This window comes from Castor canadensis, chromosome 1, assembly GCF_047511655.1.
Source record: "Castor canadensis chromosome 1, mCasCan1.hap1v2, whole genome shotgun sequence".
Lineage (NCBI taxonomy): Eukaryota > Metazoa > Chordata > Mammalia > Rodentia > Castoridae > Castor > Castor canadensis.
In genome coordinates, this window is record NC_133386.1 from 160,092,198 (window position 1) to 160,103,788 (window position 11,591).

The following is an 11,591-nucleotide window of genomic DNA, read 5'->3' on the forward strand; positions in this document are numbered from 1 at the left end:
ACCTGAATTTAGGCACAGCATTAAAAGAGCAAATATTTGGGTCACTGAGGTTTAAGAGAGATTGAATGCCAAAAAGATGGAATATTTATTCAAAAAATAATAGAAGAAAACTTCCCAAATCTAGAGAAAGAAACAAATATCCTGATACAGAAATGTCAAAGGTCACCACTGGTTAGTTCTAACTCAAACAAATCTATCCCAAGATATCATATAATCAAACTCTCAAAGGAAAAAGGCAAAGAGAGGTTTCCCAAAATAGGGGAAAAAAAAAAAGTATCAACTGTCACATAGGGTAATCCTTCTAAGTCATCTGAAAACAGATTTCTCAACAGAAACCTTACAGGCCAAGAGTGAGTAGGAGGAGAGTCACTGTTCTAAAGGAAAATAAAAACAAACCTGCCAGCCAAGAATACTGCTGAACTCTATCAAACATTTAAACAAGGACCAATATTAATATTAATATTTCTTAAGTTATTCCAAAAAATGAAAAGGAGATAATTCTTCCAAGTTCATTTTATAAGGCTAGTGTTACCTTGATACCAAAACCTTACAAGAACACACACACACACACACACACACACACACACACACACATATTATGTATATATGTTATGTATATATAATGTATCTATATTATGTATATATATAATGTGTATATATATATATTATCTGTGTGTATGTATATATATATATATATATATATAAAACACACACACATACGTGGAATACTACTCAGCTGCATAAAAAAAGAAGCTTGTCATTTGTGACTACATGGATGGAAATGGAATTCTTTATGTTAAAAGAAAAAAACTTAGAGACAAATATGCCATGATCTCATTCATTCATGAAACTAAAAATGTATATCTCATAGAAGTTGAGAGCAGAATAGCATTACTATTGGCATGGGTGAGTAGGAGAAATAAGGGAAGAGGAAAGAGTGATCAATGGGTTCTAAGCTATAATTATATAGGAATAAAAAGTTTTGATGTGCTATTGCACAGTAAGAGTTACTACAGATAATGATAAGATATAGTACTCTGTAGTAACATATAGATTTATGCATTTTTTGAAGAATGCTAAAAGAAAGGTTTTCAAATGTTTTAAAATCACAGAGAAATAATTAATGTTTGGGAACATAGTTATGTTTACTTTGTTCTGAACTTTCCACAATGTATACTTTTATTGACGTATACATAATATGTATAATTTTTGTGCATTGAATAATGACAAGATTGAATACATGGCCAAAATAAAGTCAAGCCTCCTCCAATATTTGGAAACTATAGACTGAAAGAGAAAAAAAGAGAGATTTTCCTTTTAGAATCACAAGTAATAATGACATAGCTTGGTCTCTGACATCACTGAAATTCTGTTTGAGATTGGTTCCCACATGCAGAAGGAAGAAGAGCTGAAAGATAGAGACAGAGGAACACATGGAAAAAAGGAAATGCCAATGATAACATCTGAGTCACTGAATCTTGCTATGGAGAATCAAGCAGCTCTTCAATTTCCAGATATGTAAGTCAGTATGTTCTCTTCTGTCTTCAGGAGTTCAAATTTGGTTTCTGTTGCTTTGTCTAAAACAGTGTTAATGCAGCATATATTGTAATATTTTATGCTCGTAATCCCCAGGCCCATGTTTTACTAGTGCAAAACAAATATAAGCCAACTTTTGACTAGAGGACATGATTTAAGCAAAACCATCTAAGAATGTGAGATAGAGGTTCTAAACTGGCAAATTTAGTCACACAAAAAGTAAAACTGTGGCAGGGCATAGTGGTTCATGTCTACAGTCTCAGCTATTTGGGAGGCAAAGACAAGATTATAGTTCATGACTAGCTTGGTCAACAAGTCAGCTAGACTCTGTCTCAAAAATAAGACAGATGTGGCATTTCATACTAGTAATCCTAGCTATGCAGAAGGCATAGGTAGGAGAATTGGAGTCTGAGGTTGGCCAAAGGCAGAAATGTGAGACCCTAGCTGAAAACAAAACAAAACAAAAAAACTACTAGAAACAAAAGGACTGGAAGCATAGCTCAAGTGGTAGAACACTTGCTGGCAAAAACAGGCTCTGAGTTCAAACCCCAGTATCACAAAACAAACAAACAAAAGTAAAACTTAGGAAACATACCAGAACACCAGACACACTGAAGGAAATTGCCCAAGAGGTGATTAAACTTTACACTTATGACCAACTACGATTAAAGTTCATAAAAGTTATGTCATCAATTTCCTTTCTTCTAAGTAAGCAATGACAATGACAAAATTACTTTGAAAGTGAGACAGAGTAATATATTGTATTGTTACCCAATGTTTTTTCAAAATATTTCCCATTACCCTTGTAAGTAAAGCAACTAAACTTCTTTTCTTTACAATTACAGGAATGGGATGACCCAGCGGAATGTGTAATTTGTTAGTAGGTTAGCAAGAGTCCAGGGAGAAGAGAGTCAGAGGCAAATGAAAGGAGCTGTGATTTATGTGGAATTCTTGAAGAGGCTCTTTGGAACACTAAAGTAGAAGTGACTGTGCAGTACATGTTTGATACAGCCTGTCACTCACCTGTTTCTGTTTTCCAATGTTTAAGGCAGGCAAGGAGAACCTTTTGGTTTTTCCAGTCCCCAAAAGGAGCTCTGAAGCAATGGAGAGTGCCAGACCCAGGGCAAAGGGCAGCACAGCAACAACCTGTGGGAACTGATGACCCAGGACCAGAACCCACATCTGACACCACAGAAGACACCTGAGAGGCAGATGACAATGGGGAGCATGAGCTTAGGAATTTAGCTGCCATCCTGGGTAAAAGGACCCAGACCTTGAATTGATAGAAATTTTGGTTCCTGTCATGGGGGAGTGAAGCTTTGGAACACAATTATTTTCAATGATAGAAAACAAAAGGCATATATTTCTTAGAGTCTGTGAGTGAACAGATTCATATGCACTCTTGAAACTTTTAAAATAGTTTTTCAGGGTAAATGAACAAAAACACTTTATAATCATTCGCTTAATGTTTGCATTTGAAATTCTGGATCGCTCAGTTTAAGGCTTTGTATTATAAAATTAAATCTTGTTGCAGGCAGTCAATATTTTCTCCACTTTAGCTATGGCCTGTTCTACCTCTGCTTTTCTTCATCATAAGCCTAAGGATATTTTATCTTCACCTTATCAAAAAGTCTTCTACCCAAGGCCAGCTTTCACACAAGATGAACTGTTTACCAGGAGAATGTTTAAGCTAAAGAAGGTGGCCAAGTCAGCGTCCTGCCTCAAGACCCTCCACTCTCAACTCTCATCTGCTCAAGGACAGTCAACAGAATCCCATCAGTATGGGAAGCAGGGCACTCAGAAGTAGGGACAGCAATTTTCCATGTTTCAGGTTAGTGTTGTTTTACTACAAATAAAATACATTTTGTCTCATACATCTATGATGACACCTTGTCTTTTATTCATGTTAAACAGGAATGTATACTCCAGAAGCCATGTTAGCTCTTTTATATGTGCTATCTCATTTAATTCCCCACAACAGAATTACTGGTAAGTATTGTTATCCCCATTTTCAAATGAGGGAAGTGAATCTCAGAGGGCTTTAGTGAGTGATCTTAGGTGATATTGATGATTAGAGAAAAAAAAATGAGAATTAAAATAAAATCTCCCTGTCTCAAAGGATTGTGCACTTCATCTCTACCATGTACCATATACCTTTTATTTATTTATTTTTATTGTTGTGCTGGGTGGGGTTTACATTATGTCATTTACAAAATTTCTTACAGTATGTCAAATATATTATACTTAAATGTACCACCTCCACCGTTCTCCTTTACCTACTTCCCCCATTCTTGGAATAGTTTCAATGGGGAGGTATCAGTTTTATAATTACATACATGTGTACACAGTATTTGCACCATATTTGCCCTCTTACACCCTGTCCCCACATCCTCCCCCTCCCACTGATACCAACCCCCCAGTCAAGATCCCTTCTACCTTCCTGTTCTTCTATTTTGTAAAATAAAAGAAAAGAAACGACATTTTTGTTTGCTGTCTGTTGTTAACAGGGAGTTTCCTTGTGACATTTCCATGAATATATGCATTATAATCTAAATTGGTTCATCTCAATTTTGCTACTTTCTACCTTAGTCTCCTTCTTATGATGTTTTCAACAGGTTTCAAAATTCTATATTCATTCTTGCATAGAGAGTACATAAACCATATTCACCTTCTTAACTTTCTTCTTTTACCCTCCCCTTCTCATATGTGATTTCCCCTTTGTGACCTGTTTTTTATAATATTGTTGTATTTGTATTAGGTCTATATTCTACATATGAGAGAAAACATGCAGCTTTTGGCCTTCTGAACCTGACTAACTTCACTTAAGGTGATTTTCTCCAGTTCTATCCATTTACTTGCAAACAAAGTTCCATTGTTCTTTTTGGCTGAATAAAATTCCATTGTATATAAATACCACATTTTCTTAATCCATTCATCAGTAGTGGGGTATTTGGGCTCTTTCCATGGCTTAGCTGTTGTGAATAATGCTGCAATGATCACGGGTGTGCAGGTGCCTTTAATGTAACCTGACTTACATTCCTTTGGGTATATCCCTTGTCATATTGCTGAATCATATGGCAGATCTATTTTTAGTTTTTTGAGGAGTCTCCATACTGTTTTCTAGAATGATTACACTAATTTACATTCCCACCATCAGTGTATGAGGGTTCTTTTTCTTTACATCCTCACTGACATTTGTTGTTGTTTGTATTCTACTTTTCAAATAGGAACCACATTAAAAGGTCCTTGATGGAGCTGGGCATGGAGGAAGATGCCTGTGATTTCAACTATGCAGGAGGTGGGGAGTAGAAGTCCAGCCTGGATGAAAGCACATGACCCTATCTGAAAAACAAGCAAACAAAATAAGCAAAAGGGCTGGGAGTGTGACTCAAGTGGTAGAGCACTTGCCCAGTTGGAGGCCATGAGTTCAATACCCAGTACCACACACAAACACACACAAAGGGCCCTTGGTAGTTCAGGTTGGCTTCTTTGTTGTTATTCTTGTTTGGGTTTGTTTGAATTTGTGGTTCTGAAAGAGGGTCTCACTATGTATCCCAGGCTGGCCTCCAACTTGCTGTGTAACCCAGGCTGGCATTAAACTTGTGATGTTCCTGCCTTCCTGCCTCTACCTACTGAGTGATTGGGTTATAGGCACATCTCACCACACCTGGCTAGTGGTTTAATGATAAATGGAAATTCATTAAAGTCCACCTGCAGGATCTGTTTGAGCAGTGCTCACTCTTACTATTCCCTTGGTGGAGAATCCTCTTCCCCTACATAGTCATATACCTGTATTTTCTATCATCTAAGCTGAAATAACACCTCCTAAGAAAGACTGACCCTGATGGACTTATCTCAAGTAGAACAGTAGCTCCTATCACATAGATGTTGTTGTTCATTGTCTTTACCTCTTCCTAAGATGATCTGTTTTTGCTTTTTTTTTAACCTGTTTTCTACTTCAACTAGAAATTTCCCATGTGCCCTTAAGGGAAGTTTTTTACTTCTATCCTGTGTTCTTATGTACTCTGATATTAGTATAGCCAGATTATTACATTTACTTACTCAAACTCCTCTAAGTCTTCCACCTCATACAAAGTAAAATATCAACTTCTTACCTGCTGTGACCTTTGACAGCCTTCTACTTTCCTTAGCTCATCTTGCCCCAGAACTGCTTCTGGAACCAGCTCTGGGTTATGCCATTCTTCTGCCAGAAAGGGTTTTTTCCACCTGCACCCTCTCACTTACCTAAGTTTCTGTTCACTCTGTCTACTTGTTTAAAATAATAAAGAAGGAACATAATAGAATACTTTTACATTAATCCAAATTTATTTTATAAGCAGCTTTTAAAGGAAGAAGTGAAATAAGTAGATTTCATCTACCCTCTGCTGGTCAAAGATTTAAATGACTGAAGTTGGCTTTTTCATTGTATTTTTCTTTCATTTCTATAAACTGACATTTAATTATTTCTTTTATGGGTTTGTTATTTATTTCTTTAGTTTGTATTCAATGTACACATGGGAACACCTATTAAGTATTCAGTGTGTGGGGGGGTAAGGATACAAAAATGAACAAGATTCAGTTTCTTTACCTAAAGACATCACAAAGGCTAATCAGAGACAGTCCTATAAACTAGTAAGAGAATCACTGTGGCATGCTCCCCTTCACTGATTCCATGGGGGAAATTCTGTATTAAATTATTCAATATGGTCATTCTCAAAATTATAAGAATAAAAGCAACATTTTGGAATCCAATCTTTAGATAGCCAATACAGCAAAAGACATGCACTTCAGTGTTCATGACAAACAGCCCTCTCATTTCTGTATTTGTGACTCAAATGGAAGGAGATTTTAGTGTGTTCCATACCTTTCTTATTTCAGTGCTTAATGGTAGCCAAACTATTGACTTTGTCGAATAAGAAGGAAACAAGAGTAAAAGCCAAATTTGGTGTTTATTTGCTTGTGATACTATATAGATGAATGAAAGACCCTCCTGCTTGTTATGGACCAGTGTTGAGAGTTCTTGCCTTCACAAGCCAAAGAATTGGCTTGTGAGGCAGCAGATTGACTCATGGGACAACAAGGTCAACACACAAAGTAGGATTTATTAGAGAGAAAGGAAAAGCTGCCCCTAGAGATGGACAGGGAGGCCAGGTAGCTCCCTGTCATTTACAAAGCAGGGTTTTTTATTTGGTCCTTTTTGTTGGGGAGGGGAGTCAGGAGTCAGGGGTGGAGTGGTCTTTTGACATATCTCTTTAAGAACACATTCTGCTGGGGAGGAGAGTTAGGAGTGGAGTGGTCTTTTAACATATCTCTGCAGGAACATATACACAGTCCTTCAAAAGCCTCCTGCTTATTGGCCTTGTGGCATTTTGAGGCATCCCAGGGGGCCATGACTTGTGAATACACATGTATCTTTACAGGATGTAGGGCTCACAATGCTCTCATGGGGGATGAAGGCACTGACTGATTTTGTCTTCTGATTCCCCAGACTCAACAAGTCCCCCCTCTGAAATGAGCACCCAACTGCTATTGGGGAAAAGGAGAAGCATCTCACCTGGCTGTGTCCTGCTGACAGTGGGGCAGAAGAGGGAAGGAAGGTGCCAGGGCACTCATCTCAGGGGTTGACCTGTGTGGTCTCCAGGAGACTCTGGTAGAACTGGACGGAGGGTTCATGGGTAGGCAGAGGAAAGTATTCCTTGACTATGAGGTGGAATTTGATCAGTTGGACCTGTTTAGATATGAATCTGGAGAAAGCATTTATTATATAAGGCCCAAACAGGAGTGCCAGAAGAAGCATAAAGAGGGGACCAGCTAGAGGTAGTGCCCAGAGAGCCCAGCTCCACATGCTGTCCCAGAAGGACCATGAATTGGCTAATTTTTGTCTTCTTTTTGTAATGCATTCTCTTAATTGTTGGGATATGTGTTGACCACCCCAGATTTGTTAGTGTAAAAGCAATACTCTTCATTTAAGAAGAGGCATATTCCACCCTTTTCAGCAGTTAATAGGTCAAATTCATGTCTATTTTGGAGCACTACTGATGCAAGTGAATCTATTTGGTCTGGTAAAGCCTCTCAGGACTGTGTAACTTGTTCTAGGTCACCAGAAAATTCATTTGATAATTTTTGATAAGTATGGAGTGATGAGGCAATGCCAGCACCTATTCCAGCAGTGATCCCCATTGCTACTAGTAGGTGAATAATTTGAATGGCCCTCTTTGATTGAGTGTAGACTGCTGGAGGAATAGGGAAAGATTGGTAGTTAGGGATAATATTGATTTGTGGAGTTACAAGGGCTACAGTGCAGATTCCCCTCCAATTGAGAGGCAAGCAAGCATAGGCTGCAGTTCCACAAACAATATAAGTTCCAGGATAGAGCAAACACTGAGGATGAAATTTTAGATCAGTTGACAGCGTTATTTTAGCACAAAGCTCTTTAGGAATTTTCCCAGTGGCCTCAATCCATGTAGGCTTTGGAAGCACTGAGGGAGTGGACGGGTCAGTTTTACCTTGGCAATATCAGGTCTTATTAGGAGAAGGCCCAATATTTTACCTGGTGAAGTTCCAAGTGAGTCCATGGAGTAACCAATACCTGTGAAAGACTTGGGGAGAGGCACACCCAGCAGTTCTTGGCTAAAGAACTTGTATAGTTTAGGAGATGATGGGTTGAATTAAGTAGTTTGTATATCCAGGGGTCTAAGTCATAAGTCCTATTGGGTTGAGGAAGGCTTTCAAGCCAGTTATTTGGGTTAGACAACCAGCAGACAAGGCCTGTCACTGTAGGGCAAACTGGATCTGCATAACCTCAATAGCTGTTAGTTGTTGAATTTCCAATTGAATATTTTCTCCCGTTTGCATAACAAGAAAGGATGCTGTCTGTTCTGTAACATCATTGTGGCATTTGGGGATAAGCAGAGGTGCAAGGACATTGTGACAGTGCTGGGTCTACAGGGTCTGGAGTCGGGTTACCAAGAGGTATGGCTGTAACTAGAGGAGAAGGGAAGGTCAATATATGTGGAGGAAGAGGGACAGGGGCTGGAACCAAGTCTCTAGGAGGCACAGCTGGATAACAGATGTAACAAGAGTCCCAGTGTGGCCCCATTATTCAGGTTTGTCCCCCAAGAAGGCCAAAAGTGTGTCCTCGTTTGACACATAAATCAAGTTGATTGCCCCAAGGAGGGTTTATACAGTGACAGTACAAGGGGGTGGAAATCTATTATTACAGGGCAGAGTAAGGCACAGATTATGAGATAAGTGGAGCAGGAGGAACAGGGCACACAGGATAAGATACCCACCATTTAAGGCCAATTGCTGGAGCCATGAACACTCAGGGGGGAGAGGTCACCCACAAACCAACACTAAAGATAAGGGGAACAAGAATGTAAACAACCCACAAAAAGAGAGAGAGAGAGAATGTAAGTTACGTGTTTGATGTGGTTCTTTTGAAGAGGTATTTGAGGTCTTCCACTGGTTCATAGGAGTAGGCTAGCTGAGGTGAGTATGGTTTTGGGGTGGGCTCATCAGGCTCCGGTGTCCAATGTTTGGTTCGAGAGATGTGAATGCAGGGATCCAGTCCAGCAACCTTAATTCCTGTGGGGGTAGATAACAAGACTGGGTATGGCCCCTCCCAAGGAGCTTCAGAGAGACCACGAGAGGCATGAGGAAGTTTAACTAAGACCATATTGCCTGGGCAAAATGGTGAGGAAGAGTCTCCTCTTAGTTCATCTTGTCCTAGCTCAGAAAGAATCTGTTGGAATTTGGCTAACTGTGTGGTGGGGGACAACAAATTGGCAGTCTCAGTGTCCAGGAAGAGATCATTTCAAAGAAACGGCCTCCCATATAGTGCCTTAAATGGTGTCAGACCCAATGAATTTGAGGTATTTCTGAGTCGGGTTAGGGCCAGCAGTAACAGCCTTGGCCAGAGGAGGTGAGTTTCTTGAGTCAACTTTGACAAATGTCTCATAAGCAGTCCATTGGCTTGTTCCACCTGACCAGAGGATTGGGGTCTCCAAGCACAGTGTAGGTTGTATTTGATTCCCAAAGCCTTAGAGATTCCCCGGGGGACTTCAGCTCAGAAGGCCAATCCATTGTTGCTTTGGAGAACCTTGATTACCTCCCGGGCCTTTTCAGAGGAACATGGGAATGCTCCTATCCATCCAGTAATTGTATCTACCAAGACCAGGAGTAATCTAGAGGCTGTGTCTCCTGGCAGGTGAATGAATTCAAGTTGCCAGTCTTCTTCCCCAAGATATGTGCCTCATCTCTGGGTCTCAGGGACAGACAGGGCAGATTTGTGGGGATTGTTGTGCTGGCAAATTTCACAACCCCTGACAATATCTTGGAGGTTATCTTTGAGTTTTATCCCTTCAAATAATTGACTAGCCAGAGAGAGAGAGTTTTATGAATCCCTAAGTGATAGGATTGGTCTAAGGTTTTGAGGACCTTCCATTGGCTACTTTGTAAAAGAAATACCTTGTCCTCAGGAGTTATCAACCATCCCCTATGGTCAAGGTGATACCCCTGCTCAGAGGTCTGTTGGAGTTCGGTAAGTGAGTATTAAGGATGATGGGGGGAAGGGAAGGGATTGTTCCCACAGAAGAGGGGCTTGAACATAAGGTTTTTGGGCAGGCTCTTTTGCTGCTATATCAGCTCTACTGTTTCCCTTTGTTATTTTATCCCCAGATGGCTGGTGCCCAAAGCAATGAATTACTGCCACCTGCTTTGAGAGTAGGGCTATCTCTAGGAAGTCTAGGATTGCTTGAGAGTGTTTAATGGGAGATCCTGTTGTAGTTAGTAATCCTCATTCTTTCTAAAGAGCTGATGGGTATGGAGGACAGGAAGGTATAGACAAATAGCACTTGTCTAGTTCTTCCTCACATGAGTATGTGATTGGGCCCTCTGTGAGGAGAAGGGATGCTGGATTTAAAGCTGAACACACTTGGAGGCTTATATCTGGACATTCTAAGTGCTGACCCTAGTATTTGAGCAGTCTGTCATCTGACAGTCATAGTTCCCCTTTTGAGATTAGGAATCCTCCCAGATCATTAGGCGCATATATGGTCAGGGACTGGCCAAGAATTAGTTTGGGGCTTCTGGGATTAAGATGCCGAGGCTCTTAAGCATCCAGGCCATCCTTTAGCTACACTGTCTATTTCCTTGTGGAGATATCCCACTGGCTGTAGGGTGGGCCCTCAGAGCTGAGTGAGTACCCCAAGGGCTATGCCTCCCTTTTCATATACATATACCTGGAAATGGTCCTGAGTAGGCATGCTCAGGACTGGAGCCAATTGGAGTGCTTGTTTGAGAGTTTGGAAAGCTTTTTTTGCTCTCTGGGTCCCATTCAAGATAAGACTTAGAGTTTTGTTGAGCCTCTTTAAAAAGCTGATATAAGGACCTGGCTAAGTCTGCATATCCCAGAATCCAAATATGACAGAACCCATTGACCCCCAAAAAGACTTGCAGATGGTGGAAGGTCTAGGGCAAGGAATACACCAAAATTGGCTTAATCCATTCAGGACTTAAGAAATGGGTTTGCCCCTCCAGAATGATGCCAAGGTACATAACCTGAGGAAGGCATAGTTGGGCCTTTTCTCCAAGACCTTGTAGCCTTGAGAGGCCAAAAAGTTTAGAACAGATTCAGATTACAGATTCTCTGGAAACAAGAGGCTCAGTGGAACCACACAAGAGTAAGTCATCAACATACTGGAGAAGGGCGACCCCTGGGTGTTGTCAATCCAGTAAGTCTTCAGTTAGGGTTTGCCCAAAATAGTGGGGGCTGTCTCTGAAACCCTGAGGCAACACTGTCCATGTCAGTTGTTGTGAGGGATTAGTGGGGTCCTCAAAGGCAAACAAAGTCTGGCTATCAGAATGTAAAGCAATGCAGAAGAAGCCATGCTTTAGATCTAGCACAGAGTAGTATTGAGCTTCTGGGGGTATCTGGGCCAAAAGAGTATAAGGGTTGGGGACAATTGGATGAAGGGGAATGACAGCCTCATTAATGAGTCAGAGGTCTTGAACCAGCCTCCATTTATTTGACCCCATATGGACAGCAAGAAAAG